The sequence below is a fragment of the Nyctibius grandis genome, chromosome 1 (assembly GCF_013368605.1).
Source record: "Nyctibius grandis isolate bNycGra1 chromosome 1, bNycGra1.pri, whole genome shotgun sequence".
Taxonomy (NCBI): domain Eukaryota; kingdom Metazoa; phylum Chordata; class Aves; order Nyctibiiformes; family Nyctibiidae; genus Nyctibius; species Nyctibius grandis.
This window is the reverse complement of record NC_090658.1, coordinates 100188030-100206504: the sequence shown is the minus strand read 5'-3', so window position 1 is coordinate 100206504 and position 18475 is coordinate 100188030.

Here is an 18475-nt window from a genome sequence, read left to right as displayed (position 1 = left end):
CTTAGCTAGGGTATTAAAAGTCATCTCTCTGCCAAGGATGTGAAGTGACACAGTGCTCATTCCACTGCTGGTCTTGCCTCTTTTGTAATTGATATTTTTACATTGGTTGTACAGTGATACCCTTTTGCACCTTTCATACAGCTCTCATTCAGGTCATGCGATAACTTTGTGAGGCACCACCATGAGTATTCATCCTGCAGAAAAAAAAAAGAGGAATTACTCCACTAAATATCCACCTTAAAAATGCCAGTCTTATCTGGCCTGTACTTAGTTAAACAGAATTCTCAAAGACAGCAAGGACAGACTTTTGCCTTCAATGCCAATGTTTTAACACTTAAATCGTAGAAGAAAAACCTCAGCTGAGATTTGAAAGTACCTGTAAATCCTGAGTTTATTGAGGGTGTTCACATGCCAGAGAGAGTTTTGAGAACATAAAAAACGTTCAATTTTGAAAATGCTATCTTAAATGTTAAGAGAAAACCTTAACCTAAAGGATGAACAGGTTTTGCCTAGAAAAATAATCACAGAATCACAGAATCAACTAGGTTGGAAGAGACCTCTGGGGTCATCGAGTCCAACCTTTGACCTAACACCACTGTGTCAACTAGACCATGGCAATAAGTGCCACATCTAGTCTTTTCTTAAACACCTTCAGGGATGGTGACTCCACCACCTCCCTGCGTAGCCCATTCCAATGCCTAATAACCCTTTCTGTAAAGAAATTTTTCCTAATGTCTAACCTGAGCCTCCCTTGACAAAGCTTGAGGCTATGTCCTCTAGTCCTGTTGGTAGTTGCCTGTGAGAAGAGGCCAACCCCCACCCAGCTGCAACCTCCTTTCAGGTAGTTGTAGAGAGCAATGAGGTCTCCCCTGAGCCTTCTTTTCTCCAGGCTAAGCAACCCCAGTTCCCTCAGCTGCTGCTCAGAGGACATACCCTCTTGACCCTTCACCAGCTTTGTGGCCCTCCTCTGGACTCGCTCCAGCACCTCAATGTCTTTCTTGAAGTGAGGGACCCAGAACTGGACACAGTACTCGAGGTGTGGCCTCACCAGTGCCAAGTACAGGGGGACAATAGCCTCCCTAGTCCTGCTGGCCACACTATTCCTGATACACGACAGGATGCTGCTGGCCTTCTTGGCCACCTGAGCACACTGCTGGCTCATGTTCAGCCAGCTGTCCGCCAATACCCCCAGGTCCTTTTCCACCAGGCTGCTTTCCAACCACTCTTCCCCCAGCCTGTAGCGCTGTATGGGGTTGTAATGGCCAAAGTATAGGACCCGGCACTTGGCCTTGTTGAACTTCATGCCATTGGTCTCACCCCATCTAACCTGTCCAGATCCCTCTGCAGAGCCTTCCTACCCTCAGGCAGATCAACACTCCCACCAACTTAGTGTTGTCCGTGAATTTACTGAGGGTGCACTCAATACCCTCATCCAGACCATCAGTAAAGATGCTAAACAGGACTGGGCCCAGTACTGAGCCCTGGGGGACACCACTAGTGACCGGATGCCAACTGGATGCAGTACCATTCACCACCACTCTCTGGGCCCAGCCGTCCAGCTAGTTCTTAACCCAGCAGAGTGCACCTGTGAAAGCCATGGGCTGCCAGCTTATCCAGGAGAATGTCATGGGAGACAGTATCAAAGGCTTTGCTGAGGTCCAAGTATACTACATCTACAGCCTTTCCCTCATCCACTAGGCGGGTCACCTGAAGCCTTGTTCACTGCCATTAAAGTAATTGGAAAACTTGAGCTGATTCCCATAGGTGAAAGTAACCTTTGTGCAATAATAGAAAAATGGTTAGAGGAGTATGGAGTCAACTTTCTAGAAAAAATAAAGTCATACCTGGAGTAAATCTATGTGTTTACTGAGTTGGCATCAATGCTTGTGGAAGCACGTTACTTACTACCTCTAAATGTCCTTTGATGTAAAGTGTGATGGTAAAGGTACAAAAATATACATGAACATTGTGATGCTCAGCACTGAAATGTCTAAAAGTTATTATTTTCTCTGCAAGGATGGAATTCATAGTCTTTACTCTCAACTGAAACGAGAAAGATGCCTAAACATGGGACTTATTTTAGGCAGAATACAAAGTAGAAGGGGAAATGTTCCCACAAATCTGACTTTCACTGAATTTGAAGATACATCTTTAGCTTCTAATTAGGCACTAAAGCAAAAAATTGCAGGATCTACTTTCTGTATAAGAGCTAAATGGCAAGTGGATTCCCAAAGGAAAGTGGAAACTTGAGCTTTGGTTATTCCTAAAATGCAGGGATTTGAATGCACAGCTCTTCTTTTCAAGGAAAATCATCACATCTTTTTGCTGCCTAAGCTGAGACATTATGTGAAGGCAAGATTCATAGGAGCTGAAAGAGGAAAGACCACAACTCTGAAAACACTGGGCAGTACATTCAGCTGCAAGTTGCGTGTGACTTTTGCTGTCTGAATTATTTTTGCTTTTTGTGTAAAACACCTTGTAGATATAACAAGAAACCCCTAACCTTCTTACAGCGATTTTGATCTTACACTGGTTATTATTTATTATTACTTGTAGATTTTTATTTTTTTTTCCCTATAATTTATTCATAATAAAAACATTTTAAAACATACTATTCTAATCAATTAACCACTGATTATTACTCTTCTTCCTTTTTTTTCCCCAGCTCCTTCAAAACTGCTAGAATTATTCAAATTACTAAAAGCAGAGTAAAAACTATTGTCTTCAATGTAATATTTCTTATATTAAATTTGATCTACAGTTTGGGAAGAAAAGTACATATTATAAAGGTTTCAAAGAAGGAATTATGGAAATTACAAATGAAATATTGTGATGAAAGCTATTGGACTTATATGACATGGAGAATTAAGAAGTACTGCTTGAAATTAGTTCTTTCTGCTTGTTATGCTTAGGTTCACAGAATCACAGAATCGGTTTGATTGGAAAGGACCTTTAAAATCATTGAGTCCAACCATTAACCTGACACTACCAAGTCAACCACTAAACAATATCCCTAAGCACCACATCTACTCGTCTTTTAAATACCTCCAGGGATGGAGACTCCACCACTTCCCTGGGCACCTGTTCCAATGCTTGATAACCCTTTCCATGAAGGAATTTTTCCTGATATCCAATCTGAACCTCCCCTGGCGCAACTTGAGGCCATTTCCTCTTGTTCTATCACTTGTTAGCTGGGAGAAGAGACTAGCACCCACCTCTCTACAACCTCCTTTCAGGTACTTGTAGACAGCAATAAGGTCTCTGCTCCCCATCCGTGTCCTCCAGCTCAGGGGGCTGGGTACCCAGAGAACAATTGGTCTTACCATTAAAGACAGACAAAGAAGTCACTAAGCACCTCAGCCTTTTCCTCTTCCTTTGTCACTATGTTTCCTCCCACATCCAATAAAGGATGGAGATTCTCCTTGGCCCTCCTCCCGTGGCTAATGTATTTGTAAAAACATTTTTAATTTCCTTTTATGGCAGTGGTCAGATTAAATTCTAGCTAGGCTTTGGCCCTTCTAATTTTTTCCCTGCATAGCCTCACAAAATCCTTGTAGTCCTCCCGAGTGGCCTGCACCTTCTTCCAAAGCTCATAAACTCTCCTTTTTTTTCCTGAGTTCCAGACAAAGCTCTCTGTTCAGCCAGGCTGGTCTCATTCCCCGCCGGCTCGTGTTTCAGAACATGGGGACGGCCTGCTCCTGGGCCTTTAAGATTCCTTTCTTGAAGAGTGTGCAGCCTACCTGGACTCCTTTGCCCTTCAGGACTGCCTCCCAAGGGACTCTGGCAACCAGGCTCCTAAACAGGCCAAAGTCTGACCTCTGGAAGTCCAAGGTGGAAGTCCCACTGACCCCCTTCCTTACTTCTCCAAGAATCAAAAAATTTGTCATTTCATGATCGCTATGCCCAAGACGACCTCCAAGCATCACATCATTAACAAGTCCTTCCCTGTTTGCAAACAAGAGTTCCAGCAGGGTGCCTTCCCTAGTTGGCTCACTCACTAGCTCTGTCAGGAAGTTATCTACCACACACTCCAGGAACCTCCGAGACTGTTTCCTCTCTCCTGTATTGTAGGTCCAGCAGATATCCAGTAAGTTAAAGTCTCCCACGAGAACAAGGGCAAATGATCATGCATTTCACAGAATCACAGAATCACAGAATGTTAGGGATTGGAAGGGACCTTGAAAGATCATCTAGTGCAATCTCTCTGCCGGAGCAGGATTGCCTAGATCATGTCACACAGGAACGCGTCCAGATGGGTTTTGAATGTCTCCAGAGAAGGAGACTCCACAACCTCTCTGGGCAGACTGTTCCGGTGTTCAGTTACCCTCACTGTAAAGTTTTTCCTCATATTTATGTGGAACCTCCTGTGTTCCAGCTTGCACCCATTGCCCCTTGTCCTGTCAAGGGATGTCACTGAGAAGAGCCTGGCTCCATCCTCATGACACTTGCCCTTTACATATTTATAAACATTAATGAGGTCACCCCTCAGTCTCCTCTCCTCTAAGCTAAAGAGACCCAGCTCCCTCAGCCTCTCCTCATAAGGGAGATGTTCCACTCCCTTAATCATCTTCGTGGCTCTGTGCTGGACTCTCTCTAGCAGTTCCCTGTCCTTCTTGAACTGAGGGGCCCAGAACTGGACACAATATTCCAGATGTGGCCTCACCAGGGCAGAGTAGAGGGGGAGGAGAACCTCTCTCGACCTACTAACCACACCCCTTCTAATACAGCCCAGGATGCCATTGGCCTTCTTGGCCACAAGGGCACATTGCTGGCTCATGGTCGTCCTGCTGTCCACTAGGACCCCCAGGTCCCTTTCCCCTACGCTTCTCTCCAACAGGTCTGTCCCCAACTTATACTCATACATGGGGTTGTTCTTGCCCAGATGCAGGACTCTACACTTGCCCTTGTTATACTTCATTAAGTTTCTCCCCACACAACTCTCCAGCCTGTCTAGGTCTCTCTGAATGGCTGCACAGCCTTCCGGTGCGTCAGCCACTCCTCCCAGTTTGGTGTCATCAGCGAACTTGCTGACAGTGCACTCTATTCCCTCATCCAAGTCATTAATGAATATATTGAATAGAACTGGTCCCAGTACCGACCCTTGAGGGACTCCGCTAGATACAGGCCTCCAACTGGACTCTGTCCCATTGACCACCACTCTCTGGCTTCTTTCCTTCAGCCACTTCACAATCCACTTCACTACCCGATCATCCAGACCACACTTCCTCAGTTTAGCTGCGAGGATGCTGTGGGAGACCGTGTCAAATGCTTTACTGAAATCAAGATAGACCACATCCACTGCTTTACCATCATTTATCCACTGAGTTATGTCCTCATAAAAGGCTATCAAGTTCGTTAAGCATGACTTCCCCTTGGTGAAGCCATGTTGACTACCCCAAATAATCCTCCTATCCTTGATGTGCCTAGAGACAGCACCAAGAACAAGTTGCTCCATTACCTTTCCAGGGTTGGAGGTGAGGCTGACTGGTCTATAGTTACCCGTGTCCTCCTTCTTGCCCTTTTTGAAGACTGGAGTGACTTTCGCTTTCCTCCAGTCCTCAGGCACCTCTCCCGTTGCCCACGTCCTAGCAAAGATGATGGAGAGTGGCCTAGCAATGACTTCCGCCAGCTCCCTCAGCACCCGCGGGTGCATCCCATCAGGGCCCATGGATTTACGGACGTCCAGATTGCTTAATTGGTCCCTGACCCAGCCCTCATCTACCAAGACAGACTCCTCCTCTATCCTGACTTCTTGTGGGGCCTCCGGGGTCCACAGCTCCTCAGGACAGCCTCCAGCAGTATAGACAGAGGCAAAGAAGGCATTCAGTAACTCCGCCTTCTTTTTATCCTCTGTCTCCAGGGCCCCCACCTCATTCATCAGTGGGCCTACATTGCCTCTAGTGTTGGTTTTACCTGCAATGTAAATTGCAATGCAATTTGCTCAGTAATGTTTTGGGAAAGATGAAGACTGACGAAGACAATAGGAACCCTATTGATTTCATAGACTGACATTGACTCATGTTTTGCTATTGTATTTTAATATCAGTTTCCTTTAAAATAAAAAGAAAAGAAGGGTTAGAGAGAAATTTAGTAGGTACATTGAAGGAAGCATTTGCATTTTGATATCAAAAATATTTTCAAACATTTATGGATATTGTAATTCTTTTCTGACACAAACTTTTGTCAAAATGTAAAAGACCACAATGTGTCACACAGTCAACACATGTTTACATTTTTTAAATAAAACAGTGTAATAGATATACATGATGTCTAGCGTAATTCCATTTGAACGGTGCCCTTTAGCAACACTTGGCAGCAACTACAGAAAAGACAGAAAAAATATGAGAACTTTCAGAGTGTTTAAACAACTTTGCATTAAGAATATTAAACAGTGTATTCTGAGTACGGATCAATCTACTCAGTTAATTATCTCAGTTGAGAAAGTGGTTTCTTAAAATATAAAAGGAAATAAAAGCCTATTTTACTATTGCATTGTTTCTATTTATGCAAGGGAAAGCAGATGCCAAAGACAATATGCGGGGCAGTAATTTTGACAATTAAATAATCTGTCATAACAATAAGAATCAAGAATGCTTTGAAATTATTATTCAGATATCAGTACTGTTGTTTTATAGAAAAGATATGTCCCAGATATACTGGGAAGAGGTACCTAATGTACTAGAGCACAGCGAACTTGTGTAATTTGAGGAATAGAATCAATTCTGTACAAGCTCAAGAGTGAAAATTATTTGTAGTTCAGAATTATTTTCTGGTAGATATTTTGTCTCCCAAGACCTAGTTAACTGGCAGTTTAATAAATTCTACTGAAATATTTGGAATATGGTAAGTAGAACCAGGTGACAGACATCATACAACAACTGATTACTCTTGATTATACCCTGTTTTGTTTTAGTTTGGTTTGCTTTTTTTTGTTTTCCCAACTTAGACAAGACCATGTGTTTTCACCTGTTGCTTATGTTATTTACCACATGGACAAGTATTCCATGATTTTTTGCATTTTTTCCTGTGTAAGATGAGTCCCTGAATTTGCAAGTTAATCCATGCAAGTAGATCCTAAGCTTATTTACCTTCACAGTCAAAAGGTAATTCAACTGTATATAGTACTTAATGTTACTCTTTTTTTTTACTGTGTTTCAAATGTACTTTCTGTATAGATGGATATAACTTTATTTACAGGCAAAAAACAACACCAAAAATATTAATAAATTCTGAAAGTGCCTTTCACTTTCAAGCTCAGTGATACATGTTAAAAACTACAGTAAAGAACATTTTAGTTGCAAAGCACTCAAAGGTTAAAATAAGCTAGAATGTAATTAATCTGTGGAATCTTAATTTGTGCTCTTGTGCATAAGCAGTATAATACAGTTTTTAATTAGATGCTCTTGTACTGTTTTGTCCATGAGACCCTTGCATCATTCAGCACACATGATTAATAATATTCAGTAAATAAATAGCTATTCAATACTTTGTTTTATCATCTTTATTCACTGTGTAGCCTTAAGCCGCTATTCAAATGCTGCTAGGGAGACAGAATTATTAATTTCCTCATGTTTTTTTTGATGGCAGTGATCATTATAATATCTAATGCTTCACAAATATTAATTAATTTACTTTCACAGAACTCCTATGAAGTGAGAGGGTATTATTCCTGTGGGGAGCTGAGGCATAGAGATATCAATGACTGAAGCCTATGAAAATTTTGAGATTTCTAAGATCTGTTTTCTTAAAAGGATGTCAAGTTTTGTAGAATTTAATTTATTCCAAACATAAATCTTATTAATTTCAGATGCAGTGAGGGCTGCACATTGCTGCAAAAACAGGTTCTAGGGCTAAGGATCAACTGGTGAAATACAGATGTCTATGCTGCAGACAAAAATATTTGAATTAGTTACCCTTGGCTCCTTTTATAGTCAGTGGAGAGAATTTTAAGGTTTAGCTCATCTCATCTTAAAATAGGTGAGATGATAAGTCAAATGCTACAATTCTATCGAAGACAGAGTTCCTTTGTAGACCAGCTCTGATGAAGATGTCTAAATGTGAGATGAACAAAATTAACTGAAATGAAACCCACTACAATGCTTCTGTCTGATGAGATGGTGAGAAATATACACTGAAAAAGTGGTTCTCAGTGACTTGCCAAGATCTGCTTGTGATGTCTGTAGCAAAGATGTTAAAGCTACCATACAGTTTCCTAGGAAGGGCATGAGAAAGGAGATTCAAGTGGTTTAGACAAAACACATTTTTTTTGCTCTTTAAACTTCAGGTTTTTTCAGGTTTTTTTTCAGTTTTTTTCACATTTCAACCTCTTGAAAAAAATAAATAAAAAAAAATAGACAGGATTTCTACAGGCAAGAGTTTCTACTTAAATACACTGTTTGGTAATAGGTACTCCATCTGAGCACTAACAATTCATTTCATTATCTCTTGTAGCGTCTTCTAGTTCAAGGGCCAGTATAGAAAGCCTCACCTCATCATCATACCCTACCTCCTTATCTTAATGCTCACTCTTATTACCTCTCTTATTCTAATATCTTGTATTATGGTTTTGTATTATTACTCTGTACATTCACTTCCTTTTGTCTAATTAACAGAGAGAAAGAACATTGACAGACCACATACTCACCTTGCATATTCTCAGATTCTGCACCTTATACAATATTTATCAGTAATCAATAGTAATAGGTAGGAAAGTAATTCACAATGTTAAATTGGAGCAAAATTTCTACGGATGCAATGAATGAAGTAGTTCCCTAAAAGAATCTAGTGAATTTTGCTGCTAAGCTTGAAAAATGAAGATTGTGACTGTGCTAACAGATGCTTTTTCATAACTTAAGCAAATGAGGTAGCTTTTCATGGTAAGAAACACCTCCTTGATTACATCATTCCTCATGTATAAGTTAGCTCTGTATAAAAGCTGCAAATAATGATTCAAAACAATCTACAAATAATTATTTAAATTCAACATAAATTCTAATTCAACAAAATTTATAATTCCATAAGATCACAGATTTTTAGTTTGGCTGTTTCTAGGAATTGAATTTCTAATTTTGTGTTTTATATTTGATTAAACAGGTTGGAATGTTTAGTTCTATAAGCGTCATCTTATATCTGATACTTGAAACTCAGATTGCAGTCTAAATGTTATAGAATCTAGTTACAAAATCTAATCATTATTTGAAATTCACTGTTACATTTATCACATGGTTTGTTTTATGCCTGTCTACCATGACTTACCAACTGATGGAGTTAATGGCACAATCAAGAATTACCTTTCTTATATTGAACAGAATTTTTTAGGGAGGCCAAGAATGATGAATGCGATTTATTCCAGGCCAATGCATCCCATTCTTTCTTTTTTGCTTTACAGTTGTGAGATAATACCTCTCATATGCTAAAAATTGGAACACATCTGCTGAAGGCTTAGTTATAGAGATCCCTTGTTGTAAGAACATGCAAAGCGTATCATCACTCACTAGTGCAGAGAACTGAGAAGATATGGAATCTTACCATGAAATAAAGTGTTAGCTCTGAATAAGGATAGAGAAAATGGAAATTGTTTCCTTTGTTCTGGATTTTATGTCCTGAAATCTTTCCCAGGACAAATTTATCTTTAATATTAGATTCCAATTATTCATTCCAATATAAATATTGAAAAATGAATATTTAACAAAACATAGAACCTTCAAAAACTTAGTGGCTTACATAAATACAGATAAATGATATACAAATTCAATCCAAATATTCTTTCAGAAGTTTTATTACAGTAAATAATTAACACTTCAAAACAGGCATGGATTTTAAGTGGAAATATTTAAAATATGAAACAGATTAAGGAAGACATAAATAATCTACATGTATTCACCTAAAAAAAATTCAGAAATATTGAATAAGTATAAAAAATATTAACTCTAAAAGAGAAATAAAAAAGGCATTTTTGCACTCTAAAGGAGTAATTATAGGCTGTAACTGTTGTATCAAAATTTAGAGCACATAATTTTTGGACTATAGTGTTGTACAGTTGTGAATGATCAGAAAACTAGTAGTGAACATGAGGACAGTGAAATTCTAAAGAATCATTTCAAGTGCTTTCACATGAATATGACATATTACATGGCAAAGTCTTACTAATCTACACCAAAGCATTGAGAAACATTAAAGGAATATGAATTCAGCTGTATCTGTAATAGAAAATCAAAATTCCAACCACAGTTGAGCATATATAACATAGCTATTCCTGGTGTCTTAACAACCGTTTGGACCATACTGTTTTCAGAAAACTATGTAGAAAGTTCAGGCCTTGTCCAAAGGTAATTTATAGTACATACAATAGAATCTGTTGATCACCAGAGATTATGTTTAAGATAACAACAGCAAAACCAAAAGATTCTCAATGCAGTAAGGATATTTAGACATTTGGCAACAATTTACATCAGAGCTGTTCAGATAAATCCCTTAATAGGTTTAAACAGATCAATCTTACTAATTCAGACTATATACTCTGAAAGTTTTAATAGTAATTTGAGTACATTCAATAGTCATGAGTGGATGGTTTATGCACTAGGTGAATGACATAGGAACTGATAACAAGAACCAGGAATGAAAGACATGACAGGCGTCATCTCACTAATACTCCTGTTTTAAAGGCAGGAAGGTAAAATGAACTGACAGAAAACATGGTAGTGTCTTAAATCTCAATCATTTCCTTTGAACCATTCAGAAGTTTAAGGCAGCAATTTAATAACTTTTTTTTTGTAAGCATGAAAACCAAGTCTCTATGAACACTAATGACAGTCACTTCAGAGTACAACACATATTTTCGTGTTACAATTTTGATGCTATATGTATTCTGAATCTGAACTGAACTGCACCTGACTTGTCCAGGACTTAGCAGTTCTGAATCTTCACTAAGAATCAGATTTAGCTTGCATAGGGTTTGTAACTTATATTTTGAAATGCTGCCTTGAGGCTCTGACTAAAGAAAAAAAAAAAATACCCTTTAGTCTGTAACATTACAGTTGAAATAACATAACCTTCTAATTGAGGTAATAATAACATAGCTCATTCTCATGTGGAAAGATAATATATATTCAGTTACTAAGTACTTTTACCTCTGTATTACCACATTCACACTAGATTTTGCATTGATCGTGGCTAATTTTATTTAACAGTATTGTTGGTCTATGCACACACCTCTGCTATCATAATACAAAAATAATTTGGGCAGACAATAAATCCTTGCATTTGGCTGCCATAAACACTATGAAGACTGTGGATCCAGGACTTCTGTACCAAACAAGAATAAAAGGCTTCTTTCAAGATATTAGCCAGGGTTAGGCACAACAGATGCATTTCTTCAGGGTGTTCGTGAATTCCTAACTCAAAGAAGAACCGAATTAAAATAAACAGTGTGGTTCATCAGTAGAATAAACTATAAATATTTCTCATCCAAAAGAAGATTCAAATTAGTATTTAAACATGTTAATAGCCTTCAGTTAATTGGCAATCCAAAGCTGAACTTTAATGACACAGTGCTGATTTACTCCCGTTGAGCATCTGTTTTATAACGCAACAGTTTACACAACACTGCATATATGAAGAGCCTGTGTCCTGAAGTTCTTACACTGGAAAGATAAAACAAAGTAATGAGTATCACAGAAGAAAAAAAAAAAAAAAAGAAGAAAAAAAAAAAAGCAAAACAGACTGTGTTTTTTCTTCAGAAGCCAGTTCCTGGCTGAGATAAAAATCAATAATTTAGCAACACAAATAAAATACTTGTTTTAGGCAATTCTTGTCTTTTAGAGCATTACCAGATCTCTTACAGTCAATATGATATTCATACAGCACTTACAGATGTGACATGCACTAAATTTTTGCAGTGTCCTTGATATATTTGAAGCATCTCTGGTTTTCACTTATATAAAATTCTTTGTAAGCATTACTAAGTTTTATTATAATTTTTCTCACTGAAGATGGGTACTTTGACCAAAGAATTGTTGGTCAAAACTATAGACAAATGTAGTAAATTAGACATGTACATTAAAGCTTCCCACCAAGAAAGTGCAGAAGTATTGGTCCTTTCCCTCTTTAAATTCTATTACTCCACAGGGAACATTCTAATGGATTATTCAATGGCTTCCCTTTCTATTTTTTCCAGGCCAACTGGACAGAAAACCATTATGTAATACTAATGCAGTTATGATTCTCTGCATGAAGAAATGGTTCTTGATCTTTCTTCAGAATTTGTGTTTTCATTCTTATCAATTTATGTCATTATCCTGTCATCTGTAAAAAATTGAGTATTATAACTCAAGCACACATCATGTTTTCTAGAAAAAAAGCCTTTGCTGTGCAGTTCAATATTCTTCTAAATGTCTTATTATAAGGCATTTTCAGGTGTTCAGAAAGGTTGACTACATGAAGAAAAGGAAAATTCAACACTTTTTCCTACATTTTGCAAAATATTTTCTTCAAAAAGCTGATAAAAACTGTGAGATATGTAGTATATAAAAATGAAAAGTTGGAAAACATCAGTCTGTGTAATTTTTTGTTTCTTTAATATGTAAGTAAGTATTAATTACAATGTTCTGCCTTACAGTCTTTCTACCTTCCACTTCTTTTTCTTATTCTCTGTATAGACAGTGAAAAGCAGGTTCAAGAATGTTTTTAAAGGAAAAATTTTCAACAATGTTCTACTTCCTAGTTAGGATCATATCTTGCCAACACCACCAGTTGCATTCTAGCATATTTATGCAGGGTAGCTGAAAGCTTCTGATGCTCTAAGTGGTACTTTATTTTGTGGGTTTTTTTTAATTCCTTTGACTATTTTTAAAAATAAACTGCCAATATGCCAATACCAATATAATATACTTACTAATGCCCTGATCCCGAAAATTATATATTTGCATATTTAGCTATACTTGTTCACTCAGAACAGCCCTATTTATACCAATCCTACAGTGAGAATTAAGCTGCAGGGAACTAAAGCCATCTTGTGCAGTGTCCCTTTGCAAAGATCAATGATATTGAGAAGTAACAAATGCCAATATCTCAAAAGAATACTTTTCATAGAGTCCACAGCAAATCTCTTCAAAAGTTTTTTACAGGTTACTGTGAAAGAAGATACTCTGTAAGTATCCAAAAATGGTGTATATTTATAAAGGTAATAAGAATACCCAGTCATTACTCATATATTTTAAAAAAACCCACAACTACAGATTTGAAAAGAATGTAAAGTTTCCACAGAACTACCCACCAATCACTAGATATCTGATGTTATAAGGAATTTCACTGAGCTCAAACAAATGCCATAATTATTTCAGAATTTCTTTCATCTTAGTTCTGGGCAGTTTGTGGTGACCATTGTGAGAGAACACTTCTTAATAAATTTTACTAATTAACAATTCCAATTATCTAACAGCACAAGCTTCAAGGAAAATTTTAAATTTGAGGAAAATGATGAAGAGTATGCGGTTGTTCTTTTTTTATATTTGTTGTAGTAGTGAAGAAAAAAAGATCTGATTTCTAAATGCAGCGGGTTGACCTTGGCGAGCCACAAGGTGCCCACCAAGCCACTCTATTAGTTCTCCTCCTCAACAGGACAGAGAGGGAAAATACAACAAAAAGCTTGTGGGTCGAGATAAGGGCAAGGGAGATCACTTGATAGTTACTGTCAGTGGCTAAATAGACTCAGCTTGGGGAAATTAATTTAATTTATTGCCAATCAAACAGAGTAGGATAATGAAAAATATGAACAAATCTAAAAATATCTTCCCTCCCATCTGTCCCTTCTTACCAGACTCAACTTCACTCCCGACTTCTCTACTTCCTCCCCGAGTGGCACAAGAGGATAAGGGATGGGAGTCGCGGTTGGTCCATGACACATTGCCTCTGCTGCTCCTTCCTCCTCACACTCTTCCTCTGCTCTAACGTGGGGACCTACCCATGAGAGACAGTCTTTCATAAACTTCTCCAATGTGGGCTTCTCTCATGGGCAGCAGTTCTTCAAGAACTGTTCTAGCATGGGTCCTTCTCACAGGATACAGTCCTTCAGGAACAGACTGCTCCAGCATGACTCCCCCATGGGGTCACAGGTCCTGCCAGAAAACCTGCTCCAGTGTGGGCTTCTCTCCACAGGGCTGCAAGTCCTGCCAGAAGCCTGCTCCAGCACGGACCCTCTATGGGCTGCAGCTTCCTCCAGAGCACATCCACCTGCTCTGATGTGGGGTCCTCCATGAGCTGCAGGGTGGATATCTGCTCCACTGTGCATCACCATGGACTGCAGAGTTACAACCTGGTTCACCATGGTCTTCAACATGGGCTGCAAGAGAATCTCTGCTCTGATGCCTGGAGGACCTCCTCCCCTTCCTTCTTCACTGACCTTGGTGCCTGCATAACTCTTTCTTTCACATATTCTCACTCCTCTCTCCCAGCTGCCATTGCACAGCATTTTTTACCCTTTCTTAAATATGCTATCACAGAGGTGCCACCAGCATCACTGATGGGCTCAGCCTTGGCCAGCAATGCATCCTTGGAGCTGACTGGAACTCTCTGTGTCCAACACTGGGGCAGCTCCTTGGGACTTTTCACAGAAGCTGCCCTTGCAGCCCATCCTTCCACTACAAAAACCTTGCCATGTAAACACAATACACTAAAATAAAATAATAAAAAAAAACCCTACAACAAACTGAAAAAAAAATGAAATTAAAGGAAATTTTTTATCAGATTTATAAGCAGAAATTACTTGGTTCTCTTCTGGCTGAAAAGGACACTGAACAGATTTAATGTGAGTCAGTCTTACTTCCTGAATCACAATTTTCTGAATCATTATCAAAGGTTCAGAATCATCAATCAAAAAAAGTCTGATCCTTTTAGATGTTTTGTTGGTCTCAATAAGTTTGCTTACAGATTCAAGCTCTTTGCCAAGTGGGACCAAATTAGCTAAGGCTGGCTTGCAATAGATGAGGAACTGACAATTAAATTCTGAAGAACTATTTAAAGGCAGATATTTCACCGGCTCTACAAAAAAAAAAAAGCAAAACTAAACAAAACAAGCAACATTAAGGTTAAATCTGTGATAGAGCATGAAATTCAAATATATTTCTTTTGTATGTCTTTATCTACTTGAGTTTCATAAGCATTGGCACCTTTCTGAAGGTAATTCCTGACATTCATCAGGACTGAGTCAATTCATCTCTTGTATTAAAAGATTGCTGATGTTTCCCTCTTCGTGTCATAGTAAAGATCAAGGTTGGTTTTACACTAACAAAGTGAGACAACTGCTGAACTTCTCCTTGTACCTGACAGATATCGAGCTACCACCTCTTACAAAGATTCCCTAACTGTGAAGCTATAGGCTAGTGTGAAACATTGTTCACTATGAGGAAGGAGAAAGAAGAACACAACTTGTGGTCAGGGCGCTCAGATGACAGAGGAGTGCTCTGGACTCCAATCATTTCTCGTGACTAAGTCATCCTCCTTCTAAAGCATGCTTTGTTGTATATTGCTTGAAACATCACCTTTAGGAATTAGAAGTCTAGACAAAGACACCACTGAATTCAGATTTCCTAATTCCTAAACAAGTACATTAATTCTTTTACAATACACGTTCTTAACAACCTTCTGATTACATCCTTCAAATTAAAAATAAAATATAATAAAAAAGTTAGCAGCACTTTCTCCTCAGAGGGTTTGTCCTGGTCTCTATGTACTAGGATTGTGCTAAAAGCAGCTGCCAAGCTGAGCCTTTCAGAGGACTTAGGATCCTCTAATCAAGGTCTAACAATACACACAAATCATTCAGACCAGAAATTCTGGATCTGTACCTATATCGGAAGAGGGGCTGCAGAGAACATCTGTCAAAAAGATAGACACCTATTTAGGGTGACGGAGCAGCAGCTGAAGAAAGTGTTCTGTCACTGTGGTTTTGGATTTGTGCTGTTGTCTTCTCTCCACATCCAATTTAGGCAATTACTTTTTAAACAGCGTCTTTCCCTTGGTTTCCAGGGTCATGTAAAGTGCGTGGAATTACATTGACTACATATGCAGCACATTAACAATAGTGGAGCTATGACCAACAAGCAGCATGTATTGCTGAAGCTCATTCTATTCTAGAATAAGTCGATTTATTTTTTACAGAACTGTAGAAGGAGATAGAACAGACTAGACATACGATGGGAGGGATTTGGTTTTATAGTAAAATATTTGATACAGTATCTGAAGACATCTTATGCATTTAGTTCAGATCAAAATAGACATAAAGACTTGTGGATAAAAATTGACTGAAGCAATGCAAAGAATAACCATGAACAATGTTTCAGGATGAAAGGAAGTGTTACATACTGCCGCAGGGGTCAGAATCAGCTCTTGTCCTATTAAGCATCTTCATTAACAATCTGAAAGTGAGAGTAAACAGCATATTAATGAAACTTGCAACCAAAAGTGTAGTGAGTACCCATGAGAAAGAAAACAAAAGTAACTACAAAGTACAGAAACATTTGAAGAAAAAACTTGAAAAATACGAAGTTTAATGGGCAAAAAATCTAAAATAGATATTCTGCAGGAAGATGACATCTGGATGACAATAATAAAGTTAAAACAAAGAGCAATAATTAAAAATGAATTTTTAATATGATTAAAGACAGTCGGAAAATTTCCACTGAACTGATTTTTTTCTTTATATGTGCCAAATCGTTGATTCTATGAATGTCCTGGAAAGAAGTGCTTTTCAACATGCTTCCTAAATCTTTCAGAATTATTAAAATGACCTATTTTGATCTTTTACACACACACAAAAAGATGAGCTTTCTGTGTTAGCTAATTATAACTGGCTTGTCATTTAGAAAGCTAAAATTGCAACATTTGGAAAATGTCAAAATGAAATATTTCAACTGACTTAAACTAATGTGGGGGGGGATTATTGGTTCATAAGCTTATTTTATTTTTTAACTATTTGCCTCAGTTCTTAAAAAATAAAACATTTAACTTTTGAAAATTTTCTGAGAGTATTGACATTTCTTCTCCAGTTCTAAATGTGATATTTCAGGGGAAAAATAAACCAAGGTCAATGCAATTTTTGTCATCATATGCCAAAATATCAAGTAATCAATCATGAAAGTATTAGTCACTGTCTATCAGGTCTGTTAAGACTGCATCTAGAATACTTTATACATTTCTCAGCATCTTCGTACCTGATTGGAAAGGGAAGTGAGGGAAAATGAACAAATTGAATGGAGATCAGAGAAGAGCAACTAACGTGATTAGATTGCTTAAGAAATTCATTTAAGAAGAAAGGTCACAAGCACCTAAATATTCACGGCTTGACTAACAATATACATAGCTTGGCAGCAAATTCAAAAATGGTAAATAGAAACACTTATTTATACAATCCTTAATTAACCCATGGAACACATTGCAACAAGATACAATTGATACTACATGTCTAAAAGATAAAAAAATAAAAAAAAAGAAAAAAGCCTAATATTTCTTGGACAATATTTACAACACCAACCACAGAAAACAAATTAAAAGTAAAAGATGAGAAGACTGTAGAATTTCTTTATTCAAGATGTAAATCCACCTTTCAAAAACATGTTCAGTAGGGAAAAAAATCACTTTTGGGTAGTTTATGTCAAAAAACCTCACTCCAAAGCCTGGAACTCCTCTAAGTATCTGATCTTGGTTAACGGCAGGAAGTGTGTTGGACTAGATAAGTCCTTGGTAGGAAATGTCTCTGTTTCTGCACAACCAAAGAGGAGGGACATTTCAATAAAGTACGAATAGATACTCTAATGAATACAGTGATTGAGGGAGATGTTTTCTGTAAACCTGTAAAGGAAAAATACAGGCTGAATGTCAGTCAAAAGGAGTTCTTCAGGCGCAGGGGTACCTTAGGCTCAGTCTTACAAGGTCTCAGTGAGCTACGTAGTGTAACAGTGTGGAGGTGTGCAAAAGAGTCTACAATTTCCCCTGTTTACTTTATCACTTACTTAGATACACAGAGCCATGTTATTCATCATGGCATTAATAACAATGAGCCTTCTTTTGAAGGTAAGTACAAAATCCTTATCAGTCCTTACCTCAAAACACAACTACCTTTCAATGGTGAAAGCTTACATACCACTTCCCTGTGGCTACACTGAGCTAGAATGTAGCTTGTGAATTGGGAAACCTCTTTTCCCATTTCTTCTTTACCTACTATTTAAATAGGTCGATTTGTTTGTTTTGTTTTTTTTTTGTTTATTTTATTTTTTTCCTTTTTTTTCTGCCAAATCACAATCTTGGATTTGGAAAAGTTAAGTTTCACCCAAGTCCAGTCCATTGTTTCAGTTCATTTTAAGATTTGTCTCCTTGCTCCTAGAGAATGAGAGAGTTGCTGTCTGTGTAGTTGTTCTCATTCTTAAACTTTCAAAAGACAGTCCAAAAGAAGGAAATGATAGGCATAAAATATTAGAAGTAA